Below are 23,205 nucleotides of genomic sequence, written 5' to 3' on the forward strand. Positions count from 1 at the left end.
GATGGCATTTCAAAGTACCTACCTTATGTATTTGTAATAGATACGTGCTATTATATTGTACTAAGCCAGTAGAAAAAAATTACACCGCCTTCTCTCACTTTTAATCATAAGTTTCAGTAAAAGTTCACTTAAATCTACTACTAATATTTTGTGTTTATTAATCTTATACGCATCTTATATGGGGCAGCAAGGTTCTGGAGTGGAGGCCGCGTACCGGAAAACGCAGCGTGTGACGTCCACCCACAAGGTGGACCGACGACATCATACAGGTTGTAGGAAGGCGCTGGAATCAGGCCGCTACCAACCGGGCAACATGGAAAACGTTGGGGGAGGCCTATGTTCAGCAGTGGACGAGGACGTCCACCATAGGAATGGCTGAGTGAGATGATGATGATGATGATGATGAATCTTATACGCAAAATTCATAGTCTGCAAAGTCAACTACATATTATTATAAACTACCAATACAGGTGTACAACCCAATCGAGCTGACTGCGCACCTAGCTGGAAAGCGACTCTCCCTCGCACTCACCCGCACACCTCCTCGCATTCGCCCCGTCCGTACCAGAGCACAGAATAAGTAATAGTACAGGTACAGAAGGATTACTCCGCAAGACGATTTAAATAAATGCGAGTCTTGCTACGACGCGATACAGTGGAATTCAGCTCGCACAGCACTACGTACCTACAATTTTATTCACCTACAAGTTTTGTCTCTTTCTATCGCGTGCCTCTGAACTCTTCTTACGCTGTTAGGGTTGCTGTCTAGTGAAAAAATAATTAATCTACTTATTTGTAATGAGGTACGTATGTAGGTAAGTATGCATTCATTAAGGAAAACCTTGGGAGAGGCCTTTGTCCAGCAGTGGACGTCATTTGGCTGAAACGAACGAACGCATTCTGAGCAGTAGTCATAGTAGGTTAGGTTCCTATACTATCCTAAGAGTTATTGATTACCTACATGGCCAACATACCTTTCAGCATCTTTGGGAAGCGAAAAAAAAAGATAAATCCGGTAGATTTCTTTTCTAATTTAAACACCCGAACACCGCACAATATTTCTTTCTCTTTATGTCCATTTTTAAATAATACTTCGATCATAGAATTATAATCATACTACAACGCACGCCAGCGTCCTGACGGGCGCGCGCATGACACTCGACTGATATAATACCCGCCGGCGGGGCGCTTCGCTGTAGGTAATTATCGGATGTACCGCGCGGAGTGAGCCAGGCCTGACCAGAGTCATGTCTATGTGACGTCACGGCTGCCAGGTGCGCAATTAACTCGATCGGATTGTGCTCGTATGAACTAAATATGTTGGTTCAAAATCAAAAATCTAAATCTAAATAATTATACATAACTCAAAGGTGACTGACTGACATAGTGATCTATCAACGCACAGCCCAAACCACTGATCGGGCTGAAATTATGAATAGATGTTATGACGTAGGCATCCGCTAAGAAAGGATTTTACGAAACTCCACCCCTAAGGGGGTAAAGCGGGATCCACGCGTACGAAGTCGCGGTTGGCCGCTATAAGTCAAAAAGATTTTTATTCAATTTTGACCACTGGTGGCACTTATGATTTAAATTTGTGACCAACTGCGCTTTCCTACTCTATGGTTGATGCGACTCTATCTTACTTCAGCCATCGAAGTTCGACAAGTTCGATAAATCGAACTTACATGTCCAAGCGACTGATAACATGTTATGTTAATAACTAAACTTCGGTGGACGTTAGATATCTCGGTTAACCTCTTACCTACGGGAGGCACCTATAGTTGCCAAATGCCAAGTCAAAAGTCACTTCTCAATACGGGTGGCATCTATTGTTATTTTGGCAAAGCCAATACTAAATCACGGTTTACGACAAAAAAACAATAAAATTGCAAATTAAGTGTAAAATGCGCTTGTAATTATGAAACTACATTAGTTGCAGAATATAATATTCTAAATTTCAATACCGTAAGTCTCATACTTTTTAAAATATCTTGATGTAAAGTGGAGCAAACAATTTTATAGGTTAAAATACCCCGTATTGAGAGGCGACTTTGGGTTTCCAAGGGCCCGTAGGTAAAGGGTTAAACTTAAATTGACACCTTATTGGTTATTAAGTTCGAACTTCGACACTTTGATGCAGTTCACTAGTGGTGGATATAGGCTATCTGTGCCTATAGACTTCACTGTGAGTTCTGAGGACAAACTTGGCATTTACTGGTTAAGTTTGAGACGACAATAGTTCAACGGTGATGTTGTCGGACTGGGTAACTCAAGATTCGGAGAACGCTAGTCGCTATATGGGTTCACAACTCAATGGAATTAGTAGTAATTTTATAATAGAAAAAACCACTCGAAGTGTGAAAAAACGCCATTATTATATAGACACTTTTATATTTACAGTCGTTAGGTACCTATATTGGGTAGGCCCTAGACAAGTGGCATAACGTGACAGGGTGTTGTCTAGGGAGGCTGGTGTTTTTTTTTTAAATATTAGCAAATTATAATATCCCGTTGCAGTGGGCATCTTGTTGGTGAATGGGTGGCACTGCTCAGTTTACTCTTGTTTTTATTTTTTCTTCTTCCATTATTATGTGCCACTGTCATGTCTATGTACTTAATTGCCTGTATTTGTGTGATGTCCATTGTAATAAATGTATCTTTCTTTCTTTCTTTCTAATAAAAACCCACGAGAGGTTAACGGGATTATTAGTATTTTGTATAACCTCCTAAATATGCTTGTGTTCGAGTGGGTTCACCATAATAGTCAAGCGGCGGTGGGATCGAACCCGCGTTCCTTGGATCACGAGTTTTCCAGTAATTTCAGTAAGAGTTATGTTATTCTGATGTGGGAGGCAGATGGGCCTAAAAACATCAAAAAGCCAAAGAAAAGTTTCATAATTACAAACTTTTTTGTATCAGTGTGACGTGCTAATTTTGGGACAATCTGTATGACTTACAATTAGTAAGTCCTTGAATGTTCGCTGACAAAGGGGTTCGTAACAATGAGATGCTCATTGCTCATTAATATCTGGAAGCTAGATTAATTAAGATAAACAAACGAAGTATAAGCTCGTTAATTAGTAAATTAATAACGTTCGTCTTATCTTCTGATTATTAATAAGGTCTGTATTTCTTGGGGATGATTATGTGCTGGTCTATGAAATATGGGTCATACCTAATCAAAGTTAAATGTAATTTTGTGGCAGCGTGATGTGGAACTGGTTGTAACCATTTAATAAAGCCTACATAGATAGTAAGCGCACGAAAAGTGAGGAAACTTTTTCTTTTAAATAAATGTCTTATTTAATCATTTTTTAAAAACAAAATAATAATATTTTGTTACGATAAATGTGCATAAAAATATCTCACTTTGAAAAATCGCCTTATTTTAAACTTTTTTAACAACGTTTTTACAGTAATGACGTAAGATTTGACAGTAATGACGTAAGATTTGACAATAATGACATAAGATTTTAGCCTCACTTTTGACGAATCGTTTGTATAAAGACTATACATCTAAGCTTTATTAATCTAAGTTTGTAACATGCTAAAACTGTTAACTTATTTAGGCTGGGTTGCACCATCTTACTTTAACTTTGACAAACGTCAAAAATCTGTCAAACTCCATACAAAAAGCACCGGTTATCGTTATAGTTACCGTTAAAGTTAGGTGGTTCAACTCAGTCTCAGTATAGGCATAGTCTCCAAATAATGCAATGGAAGGCTAATATTACCATGAAGTTAAAATTTCTAGTTACCATACTCGTAACGTTCCTACATCTATCTGTAGCGATAGTTTTTTTGTGCTATTTTGAAAAATGATGCTTCCGACGACGTCTAAAACGACAGCACATAAATCTGAAACGTTAGAACCATCAGCGATTGTCAAACTGTTAATTGAAACCCGTTATTTTTTGCAGGATCACAATAATCTCAAAAGAAGATAAGATACCTTATTTAACACAAAATTGTAACTATGCACAGTAATAAATACGGGTAGGTGTCAATTATTGTCTTGTTTTATTCAGAAAACAAACAGCTTTCACCTCGTATGTGACTAAGGGGTATAAGTAATTAACAAATTGTGACTGCATTCCTTGGTTATGCAATATGACTGTTTTTGAAGCAAATAGATACCTACTCGTTAAAAAGGACAGACATTTTAGTTCATCTTTATTTACTAAGTTTGGTGGCTCTATCTTTTGTAATACCTAACCTAGGTATAGCCTGACCAGGAACATAAAAACCCTGGCATAGAGGCGCGTCAATTGCATATTTTGATAGTGCAACACTGAGTACAGTCGTACCTGTGTTAAATTAATAGGCTAACTTTATGTATCAGGATTCAGGATCACGGGCTAATTTGATATTTTCATAAATTAACGAAAAAATATTATTATAGGTAACCTGGTTTAAATAAATTAAATGAAACCATCAATCGAGCTAGTAGGATTTATTTTATTATTCATCAATAATCAAATTCAGAACTTGAATATGCGCCAGAAGGAGGGTTATGTTTTTCAAGTGTATGTATGTATATTATTTCTTTGGCATGCCCTACAGCCTAAACGGCTTGGCTGATTTTAGCGTAAGAGGTGTCGTTAGATTCGTCTTAATCAACCCAGTCTTTCAATTTACTTAGTACTTTACTGGGTAAATATTGCCAAACTAATAGTAGGCGCACACCGTTGATTTTTAGTTGGCCGATAGTTGTGCCCGATTTTAAATTGTATGAAGAATCGGCCAAATCGAATCGGCGTAGTGTGCGCACTCCTATACATGCCCATACTGATCAACTGCCTGACTAAACTATCGGCCGACGAAAAATCAACGGTGTGCGCCTACTCTAAAAGTTTGAGATCCAGTGGAATAGACAGGCGGTCATGTGTAAAATGCAGGCCCGCCCCCACTTAGCTCTGCTCACACACTTAGCTTCCTTAAAAGCATGTCATTTTCTTCTGTTTACTTTAACGGAGTCGGTTTTCAGCCGGTTAAAAGTGTTCCTGAATAATATGTATTTTTGATGTTCAGAAGTCAATAGTGCTTATTTTTAATGGAATATTTACAAAAAAACTAACCAAAATGTTCATAACATAATTAATTTTATGTAATGTACAAAGACAAGACAGTGTCGTAATTAATAATTAGAGTTAGTTTAATACCATCATAAAATAAAGTTTACAGAGCTTACTCTCAAATTATTTTATTATTATTTTTTAAGCCCAATGGCACATCAAGTTAAGAACTTTATTATTGTATTTTTTAATAAATAGTTTTTAAGTTTGTAAATTACTTGTACACATTTTCAATAACTATGTAATTGTTTGTTGTTCTGAATAAAATAAAAAAATCTTGGAATTTTATGCAGTACCTTTTAGTGTATATTTTGATACCTACATAATATAGTTTTGAGAAGAAAAACTCTAATAATTCTCCTAATTTTCCTACAATAACCTCAACAAAAGTTTAAATTTTCTCTACAACTTGGTCAGTTAACCCTGCCTCATGCCTGCTTTATACCCCATTCCACCATGGCCCCTATAAATCAAAGGCACAATAAAGCCTTCATACGTTCTTTATCGCGGCATGTTAACGGCGGGAAATAATCTAAGGCAATAAACAGTTATATCTCAAGATAAATGCGAAACGAACGAATATCTGACGGTAGAATCGGTTTAGGGTGGAGCCCGAGGGTAAGCGAAAAAATACAGTATTTGGCACGCGGTTTTGCGTGCTAAAAAAAAACTTTTTAGTCCGTCAATTACATTATCAAAAAATATTGAACACGTAATATTTTTATTTGTCAATTAAACAAGTAATTAGGTACGTAGTTATGATACGTTGAAGTTCCGCGTGACGTCACAAAGTGCTACACTTTTAAGCACGCCTTGACGTCACGGGCCTCTTCTATTGAACTTTGAGGCGCTTTATCTCTTTCAATTTTCATTAGTTTGAAAATGTAAAAAATACGTGTCGAGTATTTTTTGACGGACTAATTCAAACTTTTGTTTTTTCTTAACCCAGGAAACATCCCTTTTTCAATCTGTCACAGTAAGACTTCATTGCACACGTTTTTCCTTTTTAAAACCAGGCTAAAACCTTTTCTATGTTTTTCCCTTTGTCTATAAAATATCACGCAGTCTATTGGATTTACTTGTGTACCTAAAGTGACCTTTAGTATTTGAAAGAGATCTTCTTCACCACTAGACCACAAAGAAGTAAGATTTATCTCACTTACGCCCAGTTTCTGAATTTGAGATTTTAGTTTGAGCTTTGCTCATTCTCTACTCGAGCATTAAATTTAGGTACGGGACTATTCCCACCTCTCGTTCCCACGGCTGCAATTCCTGTGTAGCCAAGATCTACAGCTTGTCCGCCAATAAAAACACAACCAGTGAAGGTCAAGTTTGTTCCGGCGGAAAGTTAAACTATCATTGAACCGAACGAAATCAATCAGAAGAATATAGGAGGCATTCGAAGTTAAGGTTCGACTTCCCTCTACTTATTAACTTTAGATTATAACTTCATAGCTAAATAGCAAAAAAAAAATACAAGATGGAAACGTTAAGTGATCTCACTCGATTATTTCTAAACTATACAAGATATTGAAAAACTGGTTACTGATCCTAAAAGTGCTTCATGAGCTCTTTCCAACGGTACCAATAATAGGTTACAGAATAAACTGGATCTATCTGAAAATTCAATGTTCCCATTTTCCATACTAAATGTATGCCAGACACACAATATTAGAAGTGTAATTTTTTTTATTTAATAATAAACTCTTAATGAAGATTGGAATTTCGGATAGATCCAGTTTATTCTGTAACCTATTATTAATACCGTTTGATAGAGCCCATGAAGCACTTTCAGGATCAGTAACTAGTTTATTGATATATTGTATAGTTAAGAAATAATCAAGTGAGATTACTTATTCGTTTCCACCCTGTATACCCAAGCTGAAAATCTCAAGTCAGAAGCCGGTCAAAACAAATGGTTCTTCCAACCAGAGACCTAAATCTAGCAAGACATGTTCATTTAGCATTCATTCGTGAGCTCGAAGATAAACCGCCCTCATGGGAAACCAACCCTAATAACGGTATTATTTCACACTATTCTGGTAATAATGTTTTACACGCCATTTGTTGTGCGATATCTCACCTATTTGAGGGAATGAATAGTTATTTATTTTTTATTCTTGCCGTGAAATAGGCGTATTACGTTCTAGAATTGGATTTTCTTTTTGTGAGCAAACGTGGTCACGTAACGGTGTGCAATATTATTCTTTCGTTCTTTGTTTATTATTTTGAAAGAAAGAAAAATCTTTATTTGACAACATAAATACATTCGCATCATTGAAATAAATTACAAAAATTACATCAAATGGAGAAAGAAAAAAAATGTTATCAAAAAGGACACCCACTCAGTATCGTCTTGGCCAGTCTGCCAAGACACTGATTTTCAGTTGGTGCCATTTTAGTACGCAGGGGCATTTTGCCACTTCTTCCCATTTCAGCACTAGTTGTCCCGAAGTGATGGTGGTAAGGCAAGGTTTTCCAATGTGTAACCTAGGCGCAGACCTTCGACTTTTAGTTGACCGATAGTTGGGTCGGGATATTAATCAGTATGGGCATTTGGAAAGAAATGCGCACATTACATCGATTTGGGATCGGCCAATTCTCCATACAAAATAGAATCGGGCCAACCTATCTGCCGACTAAAAGTTGTTGGTCTGCGCCTAGGCTAAGTGCTCTGACAAAAACGTATCTATTTAGGTACAAATGAGTTTGATTTGTTTATTTAAGATTTTTTTTTTACTTTTTACAATGTTTTCAGTAAAAGAGAAGAGAAAAAAGTTCACATAAACTAAAACCTAAAACTCTACCTGTTATAGTCTAAATGACTCTATTATACTTCTTATAACTATTAATAAATAGGCGTTTAGTATTCAAAACGAAGGCGAACAGCATAATAAAGCTTTTATCATGCTAATGCACCAACATAATGTAGAATTGTAGATCAATGGGGAGGTCTTGATATTGGTGTCCATAATTGAGTTATTATTAGAGCGCAACCATATTATTAGCGTTGGATGCAGGCCGCCATCAACCGGCCATTGTGGAAATCATTGGGGGAGACCTATGTTCAGCAGTGGACGTCCTGTGGCTGAAATGATGATGATGATGGATGATGAACCATATTATCAGCGTTTCCTTACAGTGGTTCCCAAAGTTTGCAACAGCTGGCCCCTTGGGGATCATCATCAACATCATTTCACTCTATAGGGCTTGTTCCCACGAAAAAATCCTGGTTTTTACAGTCAACTGTTTTTTACAGATATTCTGGATATCTAGGTTTAGACCACTTAATATACAGGATGTTTAAATCGTTGGTATTCTTTTGAAATAAGACTCTAGACTCTACTCATGATACTGACAAAGTATATATTTCCCAAATTAATATGATCATGCGTAGTCTTCTATTAAAAGGATAATGATTTAAATTTCATCCTGTAAGTAAAACGAAATGCTATAGGTAGGTGTTACTTCGATAGTGTGTGTAGTGGAAGTTTATAAATGAAAATAGTGGACTGTATGAAATTAATTGTCTATTCGGTATAAATTTACAATATTATCGAGACCGTTTCGTTGAAGAGAGTGCGTCAGGATCGTCTCCTTCGATGTTCGCTCGCGAACCGAACATTGCTCGTTCGTTCGCCGAACGCTCGCCGCTCCCTCCGGTCCATTCAGGGAGTGGGTAGTCAATGCGAAAAAACGCTCAACGGTTGGAATGTGCAGGTGTCAAAATGTCCATACGGACCGGTTGTTAGTGTGGCAGAAAGTATGAACGTCAAAAAGCCCCAGTGCCAAAATGTACATTGTTACCATGGTTACAATGGTTTAGTGACAAATGGTAGGTACACATCACAAAATACAAGTACAACAAAAGGTGTGATAGATAAAATGATCAACTGATATATTGTGCTCATGAATAAATTAATAAAATTAAATGTCAAAATGATCAATGTTCTTGTAGTCTAGTCAATAAAGTTTTTTTGGACATTTTTACCTTGATGCATTTAAACACGTGTTCACGTTAGCTATTATACAATAAGACGCTTGTTCAAATAAACCCGAAGACATTTTAACTTCAGATCATTTTAACCATTGCTCATTTCGACGTTCATACTTTTTGCCACACTAACAGCCGGTCCGTATGGACATTTTGACACCTGCACATTCCAACCGTTGAGCGTTTTTTCGCATTGACTACCCAGTCCCAGAATGCTCCGGTCACGCCGCCCGCGGGCAATGTCCGTGAGAAGACAGTAGGTAACTACACACACATATTTTTTTTATTATCTACCAAATCACTGTAGCTTCAATTTAATGATATTATTATAAATACAAAGTACGAAAACATTAATTTAATGGTTAAAACCTCTTCTTTACGAAGGGCTCGAAACATGACAAATTATTATGTCTGGTATTAAACAGGCCCGAATTGTAATAGAATATAATAAAATATTACTAAAAGTTATCTTCCAAATTTCTTACGACTGTCGTCTCGAATTTCCACTTCATTACGTAAGTTTGTAGAAACTTGAAGGCAAAGAATTTGTATTCTTCAAACAATTATTTTTACACTCCAACAAAGATTTAGTTGTTAAAATATTTTTTTATTATGGTTGAGAAAAGGCATGGGCTTAGCGTGATGCTATATCCATAAAAGCGAAAGGTCACTGATTGACTGACTCACTGACTCATCACGAAATCTCAGAAGCTACAAGTGCTAGAAGTCTTAAATTTTGCATGGGAGTTTCTTTTAGAACGTAGGTGCTCACTAAGACGGGATTTTGCAAAATTCAACCCCTACGGGGGTAAAACGGGATCCACGTGTACGAAGTCGCGGGCGGCCGCTAGTTACCTAATATAAACGATCCGTGGAAATGTAACTGACTTTCCAGAAAATTTGACATTGACATCATGACACAACTTACAAGCTACATAAATTTTATTCAGCTACCGTCATTATTCACACGACAACAATAAACTTCAACGGGCATCCTGTAAAATAAGAAATTGCCGTTTTTACGGAGAGTTGACAAGTCTTGCCATTTATCAAAATATGTGGCATGACCCTGTGAGATATATAGCGTTTGAAATTTAATATGGCTGGTGACAGGGTTGCCAGATAGAAAATGTATAGTGATATTATAGACGAGTAAGTTTTTGAGGATGGATGGACGCTTGATACTCATTGAAAACTAGTGGACGTTGGTAATAAAACTTATACCTACCTAGTTGTTGCAATGAGGGCTATCGTTTTAGCGCTCACCAGTTAGCGCCACTGTAGAGTAAGGTCCTGTCACTTGCTAGTAGCGAAGACAGTGGCGCCAACTTGTGAGCGCTAAAGTTGTAGGAGGACTATCGTATTTGCACTCATCAAGACGGCGCCACTGTAGAGTAAGGTCCTGTCAATCGCCAGGGGTGCCAACTGTTAAGTATAAAAACGATAGCCCTTATTCACGAAAGCGAGCTTACATGTGTAGTGGCTCGGTACTGTTCGTTTTTCAAAAGTTTTGATAGACATTACACTATTGTAATGTGCATGTAGTACATGTACCTACATACACAAGTAAAGCTCACTCGCCTTCGTGAGTTGCAAGAACATACATAAGAAACACAATGTTTAGGCTACAAACAGAAAACGTAATAAATCACTACATAAAATAGAGTCCTCCGCCGTGTCTGTCTGTTCGCAATAAAATCAAAAACTAGGTGGACGAATAAAATTTTCATGTGGTTTTCACCAAAAAAAGATCTGATAATTTATACGAAGGTTTCAGTATCATTCTGTAACAGAGATTTACACGGGTGAGGCCATATCAAGCTAGTAACTAATAAATATTTATTCGTCAGCAGTTTGAATTGATTCAGTTGACTTCTCGGAGATCGCAAAAAAACAATTTTAGTCAGTCAATTAAATTATCAAAAAATATTGGAAACGTACAAGTAATTTTATTTGGCAATCAAACAATAGTTACGAAGTTATGATGCGTTGAAGTTCCGTGTGACGACACAAAGTGCCACAATTTTAAGCACGCATGACGTCACGGTCAAGAAGAGGTCTTTTGAACCTTGCGATCTTTTTCGATTTTCATTAGTTTGGAAAAGTAAGAAATACTTAGCGAGTATTTTTTGATAAGTTGACCGACGGACTAACAGACTCTTGCTTTTTTACCCAGGAAACATCCCGATTGATCTCTGGGGGTTACTGGACCACACACCATCAATCACTGGATTAGAAAACCCCTATTTTCAGTTAAAAACAACCGTGGTAACCCTAACAACAATAGCCGTAAACTATCACGGCACAATTTACATTTCATATTCTGCTCGCTCGTTGAAACTAGATTTACATTTTAGGGTTCCCTAAGGGTAGGCAAAAAGGGTTACCGGGACCCTATTATTAATGTTTCCGTCTGTCAGCAAACTAGATGTATTTTTATTTCTTTTTCTCTTGCTTTTTTTTCTTTTAATCATTACATGTATGTAAGTACCAGCTCATTTTTTTTTCAGCGAAATACCATTCCCTGATTAATCACAAAATCTCAGAAACTATGTAAATACCTATGAACTAAATTTGGCAGGTAAGTTTCTTATAGGGTGTAGCCTTCCACCAAGAACGGATTTTGTGAAACTCCACCCCTATGGCGGTGAAACGGACGCCGGGCGCCCGCTAGTTTACTATATTTCGTTCGTTCGTTTCAGCTGAAAGACGTCCACTGCTGGACAAAGGCCACCCCCAAGGATTTCCACAAAGACCGGTCCTGCGTTACTCGCATCCAGGCACCTCCCGCGACCTTCACCAGATCGTCAGTCCACCTAGTGTGAGGCCTGCCCGCAGGCCTTCGATCACGCAGGGAAACTACGAGCATAGCACGCTCCATCGCCCTTTGGGTGACCTTGAGCCCTCTTATGAGGCCCATAGTAAGCGACCACGTCTCAGATCCGTATACCATCACTGGCAACCCACACTGGTCAAAGACTTTTGTTTTGAAATACTGCGGTATTTCGGACGTGAGAATATCGCGAAACTTCCCGAACCATAGCCATACCATAACCAACCTTACTATATTTATTTATAAAAATTTACGGAACCTTTTGCGAACCAGTCGGACTGGCACTTAACGGACCTAAGTTTAGTTCTCCATTGTATCCTGAACTCAGCTTAAGTGTTGTCACGGATACCAGCTTGTTTATCAAACTTGGTCGAGACTAAGATTGAATTTAGTTTCAAAACGATTGTTGGGCTAGTTTGAGAACACTTGACTTATAATATTTAAATAGGGTTAAGGCTATGGTTTAGCGAAGCCGAAATAAGTCTGGTTTTAACTTTTGTAAACAGGGTTTTAAAGCATCGCTTTTAATAAATAGAACTAGCTGAGCGTGAACTTCGTACGCGTGAAAATAATATTTCCCGTTTTTGAAACATTTTTCTTTAATGCTCCGCCCAATTGGCTGTAGGGTGATGTTATAGCCTAAAGCTTTCCTCGATAAATAGGCTATCCAACACAAAATAATTTTTCAAATCGGACCAGTAGTTCCTGAGATTGGCACGTTCAAGTAAACAAACTTACTCTTCAGCTTATACATTTCTTTTAATTCATCATCATCATCATTTCAGCCATAGGACGTCCACTGCTGAACATAGGCCTCCCCAATGACTTCCACATCGCACGGTTGTTTTCGGCCTTTATATCACCAGGTAAATAATCGCATTTAATAGCACATTATTTCTTACCCGACTGTGGCTATGTGGTCGCAATTCACATGTTTGAGCTTGTCAAAGCGTACTCATTTACGCGTCGCTACACAATCTCGCCCTTTGACTATCTACTCCTAGGTAGTATTGAACTGTTTGAAGTATCTCGAATTGGTCTATCGATTAATACATAAATGAGAGACTTCGGACGCAGGTCGGCCGTCATCATCAACAGCCCTGTAAGCAGCCCACTGCTGGACTATGAGCCTCCTCCACTATAGTTGAGGGTTTTGCCATAATCCCCACGCTTGGCAGGCGGGTTGGAGATCGCAGTTTAAAAGATTTATGTGTTTTCAGAGAGCGCTGCTGCCCGTTCTCTGTTTGATGTGGCCGAGGCACCTACGTTCTAAAAGGAACCCCCATGCAAAATTTGAGACCAGGAGTCTCAAGTTCTCAACTGTTTGAGCTTGTCAAAGCGTACGCATTCACGCATCGGCACACAATCTCTTTGACTATGTGCTGATATAGTCCTAGAGAGTATTGAACTGCTTTATGTATCTCAGATTGGTACTATCGATCAGTTCGGTCGTTTACCTACGCCAAAATAGTGATGAACTTGCAAAATGTTAAGGCTCTTTCAACCCGAAAGATAAAGGAGTATTGTTTTTTTTATTCATTTTCACAAAGACTTCAGAACAAAGCTTTCTTGGCTTATTAAAGCTTTGTTAACATTTAGTTACGTCGTTGTTTCTTTATACACTAACTTTAGTCACTTTAAGCTACAAACTACTTGCGTTTTGTGCATTTTCTTCAGCCGCGTGAAATTCAGTTTGTCACAGATCTGAATAAATTATGGAATACCCATCCTAATTTATTGTGATGTATAAACAGTATCACGGTAAAGTTTCATCAAAATCCGTTTAGAAGTTTTTACGTGAAAGAGTAACAAACATCTATGACATCTTTGCAAACTTTCACATTTATAATATTAGTAGATTTGACATGTCTTAGCATGAGCACCTGCGTTCTAAAAGGAATCTCCATGCACAATTTGAAACTTCTTGCACTGGTAGTTTCTGAGATTTCATGTAGAGTGAGTCAGTCAGTGACCTTTCGCTTTTCGCTAAGATACGTGCTGACATCAATTTACTAAAGTCAAAGGACAAAATTCTAGGAATATCACAATACAACCAAATGCACACGTCTACAAATAACTGCATTTCCTTCTGGAAGTCAGTTGGTCGCAGGAAAGCGTTCCATGCAAGTTTCCCTCAGGAACCATATTTTGGTAGCATACTCGTAAATAGCAGCTTAAATTAGAATACAGAAATCAAATGCTTTACTATAAAATAAACAGTAATATTGAAATACAATGCTTTGAGATTTTTGTATGTAAATAATAATAAATCTTTGGACAATTTCACACAGCGCTATATGCTTGTGTTATGGGTGCTAGCTAACGGATATACTACTTATATACTTTTTTAATACTATACATAATTATCTAACATAGTAACACCCAGACTCGTGGCAGAAATTAAAATTCATTTCGATTTATGAATAGAACCTATACATAAATATACGATTTAGTATAGATGTACGATTTAGTCGTTCCCAACTCATGCACGTTTCATGCAATATCTGCGGCTTAATAATGGGCAGTAATGCTGAAACTTCAGTTGTAAATTTAATTTTGAACGCATGAAAACTGACAAGTTATAAATCACTTGTTAGTAATTATTCGCGTGGAAACGACTGTAATTAAGCAATATTTAAGGTTTAGTAATAAACACGCAAGTAAAGTGCTAGTTAAGGTTTATTAGAATAATATTGTTATTGTTCTTTGACTCTGTACAGTTTAGAAAATTAGTTTTATCAACATTTTTATTTGTCGTATTATAAATCGTATTTGTAAGTATCGATGTCGTACCTTTAGTGAGTAATTAATATAAGTCAAAATACTAAATCAAAATAAAATTATCGTGAATGAACGATATCAGATTTACAAAATTGTTTTTGGTCGTATAAAAGACACATCAACTTTGGCGGCATAAAAGACATCAAAAAGCAAAATAATAGGTATTGTGTGTGTGAGTGTGTAAGCTACTGTTTAACTACGAAGTTATTTTAGAATTCCTATTATTGATAATTTCTCTGTCCATTCCAGTAGTATCGACCCATCAAAAACAATACTTGTCAAAAAAACCAAGTCTCGCAACTCAGTTGTTTTACGGTAAAAAGTTGTGAGATCCATGTAATACCAAGTCCAGGCCAGGAAATCTTTAACGTTTTACATAAATTATTGACTTGGCCATCGCACTAAATAATTTAATTTACACGTGTTTTCATGAGATAACTACTATACTTAGATAAAAAGGATAAGTAGGGCCGGTTAGAGATTAACACTTAACTGTTAAAAGTTATAATAAGATATTAATAGTTATAAAATCTAAATTTAAAGTAAATGAATCACAGTCATCCTGTCATCTCTCCTAATAACGTTAGTTCGTCTGTTGTCTGTCAATGCAAAATCTTCTCTTCATCGAACGACATCGAAAACCTAAAAAAGTAGCTTTTCTTAAATTTAATGAATCGAAATGCACTTAGTGCGAATTTGCATTGAACGTCGTCCATAGCGAGTACGTCAAAAAATTCTATGAAGATTACAGATCTTGAAAGTATCCGCTAGGGCACTTTAAAATCATACATTTCATGTAATTTTTTACGCAGTCGCTCGTTGACGTTTGATGTAAACTCGTAGTAAGCACACTGTTTGCTTACCATGAGTTTACGATAAGTGTGCTCGCTAGCGAGTACGTCAAACAAATCTATACACACACACAAACACACACACACACACACACACACACACACACACACACACCATATTTTCTAATTTTCTATACCTTCTTAATAACCATTTTGTTCTTTTTTTTTTGTTTGTTAAACTTACCCAAAACTAGCACTGTCTGAATGGGCGGTGACTACCTGATACAGGTATACTTTTACTTACTAGGTTTGTCACCACAATTTTTGTAAAAGTTGGTTTGTTAACGAATAAAACATTTTTGATTTTGATTTGATTTTTGATCTATGAAGACTTTAGTTCTTGGAAGTAGCCGCTAGGGGCGCTTTGCAATCTGAAATAAATAAATAATAATAAATAATAACATCGAGTAATAAGTATAATAAGTACATCGAACGTACTCACTAATGAGCACGTAAAAGAGTGACAATAATGTATGACGGATTGTACAGCGCCCCTAGCGAAAACGTTCAAGTACTAAAATTTCATTTAAATTTTTAACGCGCTCACTAGTGAAGACCTTTGGTGTAAACTCGTATAACTAAGCACACTGAAGTTTTTATTTAACTTGGAAGTATTACTTATTGCCCGCGGCTTCACCCGCGTGAAATTTAGTGTCACAGATCGGCATAAATGATAGCCTACTAGCGGCCGCCCGCGACTTCGTACGCGTGGATCCCGTTTTACCCCCTTAGGGGCCCGTTCCCGTGGGAATTTCGGGAATTCCTTTCTTAGTGCACCTCTACGGTACCTAAGCTACGTCCCTTCCAAATTTCAAGTGTCTACGTTTAGCCGTTTAGGCTGTGCGTTGATATGTCAGTCAGTCAGTTTCTCCTTTTATATATTTAGATATGTTAATCTGGGTTGTAAACAATAATACTGTAAAGTTTCATCAAATTCCGTTCAGTAGTTTTTGCGTGAAAGAGTAACATACATCCAGACATCCACACAAACTTTCGCATTTATAATATTAGTAGGATGGTACTACTATTCTATGTTGTATTATGGTAGGTATTATTCAGTTTGTTATTGTACGGTATCAAGTTCCTATGGAATCCGTTAACAGGCAATTATGACTGAAACAACAGAAAACCAATAGCTTGGTTTCAAATGTACGTAAACATTGTTAATGTCATCAAAGTAAATAAATAGGTACGTGGTTGATTGACATCCAATTATTTTCAGGTAACAATCACAATAAATTGAAAGATTGTGGGCAGGCCACAAACTTGGTGAACCGACGATCTGGTGGAGGTCGCGGGAAGTACCTGGATGCGGGCAGCCCAGGACCGATCGTTATGGAAATCCTTGGGGGAGGCCTTTGTCCAGCAGTGGACGTCACTGAACATAGACCTCCCCCAATGAATTCCACATTGCTCATTTGGTAGCGGCCTGCATTCAGCGCCTTCCTGCTACCTTGAGGTCGTCGGTCCACCTTGTGGGTAGACGCTGCGTTTTACGGTACGTGGCCTCTACTTCAGAACCTTGCTTCCCTATCGGCTGTCAGTTCTGTTGGTAGATGCCTGCATTCAGCGCCTTCCTGCTACATTGAGGTCGTCGGTCCACCTTGTGGGTAGACGCTGCGTTTTACGGTACGTGGCCTCTACTCCAGAACCTTGCTTCCCTATCGGCTGTCAGTTCTGTTGGTAGATGCCTGCATTCAGCGCCTTCCTGCTACCTTGAGGTCGTCGGTCCACCTTGTGGGTAGACGCTGCGTTTTACGGTACGTGGCCTCTACTTCAGAACCTTGCTGCCCATCGGCTGTTAGTTCTGCGTACTATGTACCATGCCCATTGCCACTTCAGCTTGCTATTCCGTCGGGCTATGTCATATGTCTGTCATAAATGTAATTTCAATTCCAAGCATGCCATATTTTAAAGCATTCATGAAGCAATCCACCGTTTCAGTCATAATTTAGCAGCAACCAAAAATAACGGAGTGTGAGGCTAATAAAAGTCTCCAGATGGTTCATATCTTTAACCCTTTACTTACAGGGCTCTGTCCCTTGGGCCACTTATTTATTAATCCCTAGCTGACCCGGCGAACATCGTACCGCCTGAGTGTTCATACATTTAGGATACTAATGGTGAAAGAATTTTTCAAATAGTTTTGGAGCCTATTCAATACAATCAATCAAATCTTTCCTTTTACAATATTACTAGCGGCCGCCCGCGACTTCGTACGCGTGGATCCCCTTTTACCCCCTTAGGGGTTGAATTTTGTAAAATCTTGTCTTAGTGAGCACCTACGTTCTAAAAGGTATCCCTATGCAGAATTTGAAACTCCTAGCACTTATAGTTTCTGAGATTTCATGATGAGTGAGTCAGTCAATCAGTGACCTTTCATTTTTATAGACATAGGTTATATAATATTATAGATAAGATCGAAAACCTATGACAATTTTCAGTACCTATGTAGTGCCCTACAGAGAGTTGGCAAACGAGTGAGTTGAAGGTTTTTAGACAATAGCCTGAAACTGGTACTGAACCCTTTATTGACGAATAATAAAGTGGTTAAGTCCGACTCGCACTTAACCACTTTATTATTAGTTTTTTCCACTCGAAGGGTCCCGTTGAATGCATTGCAAGATTGCTGCGAATTCCAGGATTGTATAATGGCTTTTTGATCACTTCTTAGAAAATTCCTTTATACAGCATTTATTATGGTTGTGTGATTTCCACTATCATAGAAGAGATATTCACGTTTTTTTAATAAATATAAAGATTTAATATGGAAAAAAGACTTGAAAAAAAAAAGATATATTCTTTGGTAATTATTTGGTAACTGTGTTCCGGCAGTTAGAGGTAAGATACAGGACTATTCCCACCTCTCGCTCCCACCACTGCAAATCCTGTGTAGCCAGGATCTACAACTTGACCGCCACAAAAACCCAACCAATGAAGGTCAAGTTAGAGGTAAGATAGCCAGTTCACCTCCGTGGTTAAGGATTCCGGGTGAAACTCGCTTCCACCTTTGGCCTGATCATCACTTACCATCAGGCCAAGAGCTTCCTCGTTGTGGATAAAAAAAAACTATTATGATTTATTGATGATTGAAAAATTGTCTATCTATTTTTTTGGCGACTCTCCAAAGCACTTAAATTTAAATTGGCTTAAAATTGGCAGCTGATGTAATTACAAAATAACTCAGGCTCAGGTTCTCCAAGATTTGTGGTTTCAAAATTTGAAAGCTATCAAATTGCTAAATAAACTCGCCACAGCCGCAGACTGATTATTCACTCGTGTGAAAACTCAGGAAGAATCTGTAATCTATACTAACATTGTAAATGCGAAAGTAACTCTGTCTGTCTGTGTCCACCACTGAAGCTTTGATGAATTTGCCATAGAAATAGTTTGAGTCCCGGGAAAGGATATAAGATAGTTTTTTACCGGTTTTTGAAACAGGGACGCGCGCGATGAAGTTTTTCTGTCACAGACAAAATTTCACGCGGGCGAAGACGCGGGCGGATAGCTAGTAGAATATAATTCGGAACTCAATCTGAGCAACACCAAAATATCGGTAAATACAGCTTATTTTCAGATAGCGTAAGCCTCTACACACAATGCAAGAATAAGCCTCTTACAAGCAAAACGAGAGCGGTTGGCTCAAATGTCGATCCCCAGTCCGTTCTGTAAGTCCTTTATGATCTGAGGGCTGAGTGTGAGTTTTCATCAAACGCGCGGACTAGTGAGCGCGTCAAAAAATGACATTTAATGTATGACGGATTGTACAGCGCCCCTAGCGGGAAACGTTCAAAAACTAAAATTTTCATACATTTTTAAACGCGCTCACTAGTGAGCGTGTCGTTCGTGTCGACAACAAACCTACACAGTGTCAGCCCAAAACTCCGCCACAAGAGTGGCGTTGTCAGTAGCCTTCTTTAAATCTTCCTGCGTACAGTTGTTTGGGAATGCAGGGCGCGATATCATGTATGACATCATGACTTTATGACAAAACACCTTAACTCAATAAAGGTAGTAACAGCCAGTTTTTCTAGAATTTGTTTGACTTTCAAATTTGGTTATCATTATTAGAAAGTTCTATCATCTGACCTCCGTAACCTGTCTTGGCCAGCATGGGAAGTTTATGTCAATTTCTCCATTTCATCATCATCATAAAGCCACAGGACGTTCACTGCTGAACGTAAGCCATCCTCAATGATTCTAGATTGATCGGTTGGTAGCGGTCTGCATTCCACACCTTCCTGCTTTTGATGATTATGATTTCTCCATTTGACTCTGGTAAATTAGAGAGGGAGAGAGATGGTTGAGTTCCTGCCATCATCATCATCATCATCTCAGCCATAGGACGTCCACTGCTGGACATAGGCCTCCCCCAATGCTGTCCATGTTACCCGGATGGTAGCGGCGGTAAGTGAATTCCTGCAATGAGGACTAAATGATGATGATAAGATGGTGAAATACTTATTAGGTCACTAGGTCATTATTCCCTTTAATGACGTTTAATACAGTGAGTAGGCTGTTTTCATTTCTCTATACAGTTAGGCACGTGAAAATACAGTTCACTGTGATCGCCATTAGTAGTAGATTTTGAACACACAACTGAATCCGCTTACGGTTTGTTGTTTACAATTTCCTTCGTGTTCTAGATTTGTTGGTAAATACCCGATAAACAGGGAATTTTGCTTTATTTTGGTGGGCTGTAAGGAGACAGGTAGTTTAGGCTGCTGAGATTTTTTGTCCGAACAAAAAAACCGTATATTTTATATTTTGCTAAGAAGTTCCATTGGCAAATAGCGTTCGATTTAGGTAGATACAGTCAGCGTCAAATAGTTCGTGACACCAAAAGTGGCCCAATAGTAACACAACCTTATTCCATTGTAACAAAGACGTGTTTCGAACTTATTGGCTACTTTGGGAGTCACGAATTATTTGACGCTGACCGTACCATTGGTTTAGGGAGCTCATCAGGAAAATAATGTGTCATCTTACGTAGTTATGATTAGGGCGAATTTGCATCAAAAAATGCTGCCGACTGTTTATAATGGAAGGTACATAATAGATATTCCCACCTCTCGTTCCCACCACGGCAACTCCTGTGTAGCCAGGATCTACAGCTTGACCGCCATAAAAACCCAACCAATGAAGGTCAAGTTTGTCCCGGGGGAAAGTTGAACTGTCATTGGACCCGCAACGAAATTAATCAGAAGAACATAGGAGGAGTTCGAAATTAAGGTTCGACTTCCCTCCATTGCAAAGCGGATGACGGGTGACAAACAAAGGTTTAAAACCTATAAGAAAAGATTATGCACCACGGACAATAAATATCAATTAATAGATAGAAAATTGTTATATTTATGTTTTGCAAGCTCACAAATAAATATTGTTTCGAAATGCGATAAGACTTGTGACGTCACTTTGCATAATTTCCATCGGAGTTGTGTAAATTATTATTTTATGCCGTTGTTTTTAGAGCGAAATTATTTTTTCTCTCAGTTGACTGAAGTTTTTTTTTTCAAACGTATTTTCATAAATTAGATGGTCGTTGAAGCAATAGAATTTGAATAGCATACGAAAGAAATAAAATAACACTTTTTTGTGAAATTCTACAACGATTGATCTAGTTTTTTTTTAGAATTTCTTGCCAGTTCAAAAGGCACATACCTACTTACCAAGGGAACTATGTAATTGTTTTAAATTATTATTTTTCTTATACGTGAAAAAATATCAGCAATTTTATAGAACATTTTTTTATCCACAACGAGGAAGCTCTTGGCCTGTATCTCACCTGATGGTAAGTGTCATTTATATGAGAAATTAACAAATTTTATATAGGTAGGTAATTAATTAATCCCAAGATTTTCGTGCGCGAACTTAAGATTTGGATTCTAATGTTTCTTCAAGTATAATCCTAATTAAACAGCAGATTTACATCCAAGCTAACTATAAATTGATGTTTTCTAAGCAGGTGAGCGAATTATTCAGATTCAACTTTTAGTAATTTCAGTGCTTACTGAAGTGAGTCACGAAGTTATGATTTTTGTCGTTTCGAGTGGTTGCGTAATACCTACCTAACGTCAAAAATGTAATTGAGAAAAGAAGATCAAAAGTATCTATCTTAGATTAAACTACAGACAATACAATAACTACAATTTTATTAGCATTAAAGTTTTGATATCTTATTAAAAGTTGTTCGTGAGGTCAAGTTTTATAAATATTATGAAATCAGAGCCACTACTATTTCATTACGAAACACCAAATACCTAAATAAAAATCGTATGCTTTTCCAGGCTTTATAACTCTTTCATCAACTTCATTTCAGCCATAGGACGTCCACTGCTGAACATAGGCCTCCCCCAATAATTTCCACAACGCCCGGTTGGTGATGATGAATTGATGATGTTCAGCATTTTAAAACTAAAAATTATTGTTTTGTTTGAAATAACTTCCGTTATAATATTAATTTTCAAGACATAAACGCAGTGAAAAACTTCAGCACGTTTACCAATTAAAATTGTTATGGTATAAAAAGATAATTTTATTGTTTTGTAAGATTTATTTTAACTATAAAGTATGATTTTATTGTTTTGTAAGATTTATTTTAACTATAAAGAAAAACTGTGTGGACAGCCAGTATTTCTGATGATTTCTTTTCTTTATTTTCAGTAATTTAAAGCGTGTAAAATTTAACACATTTCTTTTATACAAAACTGCTGTAAAGTCATGTTTTATTCCGTCCACATCTTTCCCGAAGAAGGTGCGAAAGTCTTTCTTTGAAGAACTTTACGTGAGTATAAAGTTGGTTTAAGTGAGTACTACGCTTGTTTTTAAAATCTTTACCTTTGTAAAATTGACAGCTGCATGTTTGAATAAAAACTTTTTTCTGTTTCTTTTTCGAAATTCTTATGTGAAAATAAGAACAAAAGAACATTAACTTGATAACTACGCACAATCCGCGCAGCGCACTGGCTAGATTAAAAAAAAACTTTTTGAAATTTTGAATTACGTATACATTTTTTTTTAAACTAAAAAGTCTTTGTTTGGTTTTTAGATGCCATCGGTTGATGTGCTATGTAAATTAAATTATGATGAGGAAAATCTTTACAGTAATTTTGGTTACATTTTTTTTTATGTAAAAATAAGTTTTAGGCCTATTTTTATAATGACTAAAATATTTATTTATTTGGATTTAATTTTTTGTGATTAAAATGTTCACTTCTTAAAATCAAGTTACCTACCAAAATATATTTCAAGAACAAAATGTTATCAAACACTTATGAAACAGTATAAATTTGTGCGCCGTAAGTACTGTTTTGTTCCGTAAATAAAGCCCGTACAAATCGATTCGCTATGAACGTAAAATAAAGTATACTTACATTAGAATTCACAAGAAACAACAGTTTCAAACCAACAACTTTTTTCAAAAATTCACTCACAGTAAAAACTTTTTTCAACTTTTACACTCGATGTTTTTCCCGCCACTAATCTAATTTCAAAATAAACACACGTCAAAGTATTCTAAAATTCAAATTAAGAATAAATTTCACCAAAACACAGATTTAAAAATGAATCACTGGCCAGTTTTGTTAACTTTTTCCTACTTTTTCGAAATTCGAACGACAACGCGCGAGGCATACAACGCACACTTGCCGCCGCGACGGTGTACGTAGT

At 37.2% G+C, this 23,205-nt stretch overlaps 1 protein-coding gene across 1 annotated transcript in view; it reads right to left on the reverse strand.

The window, feature by feature from the left end:
- LOC135082873 (orexin/Hypocretin receptor type 1-like) overlaps positions 1–23,205 on the reverse strand; it is a 181,063-nt gene extending 157,858 nt beyond the window's left edge. Inside the window, exon 1 of the mRNA XM_063977637.1 lies at positions 22,911–23,205. The gene's annotated coding sequence lies outside the window, so the exon portion shown is untranslated. The remainder of the gene's footprint in view (positions 1–22,910) is intronic.

The sequence above is a fragment of the Ostrinia nubilalis genome, chromosome 22, assembly GCF_963855985.1.
Source record: "Ostrinia nubilalis chromosome 22, ilOstNubi1.1, whole genome shotgun sequence".
Lineage (NCBI taxonomy): Eukaryota > Metazoa > Arthropoda > Insecta > Lepidoptera > Crambidae > Ostrinia > Ostrinia nubilalis.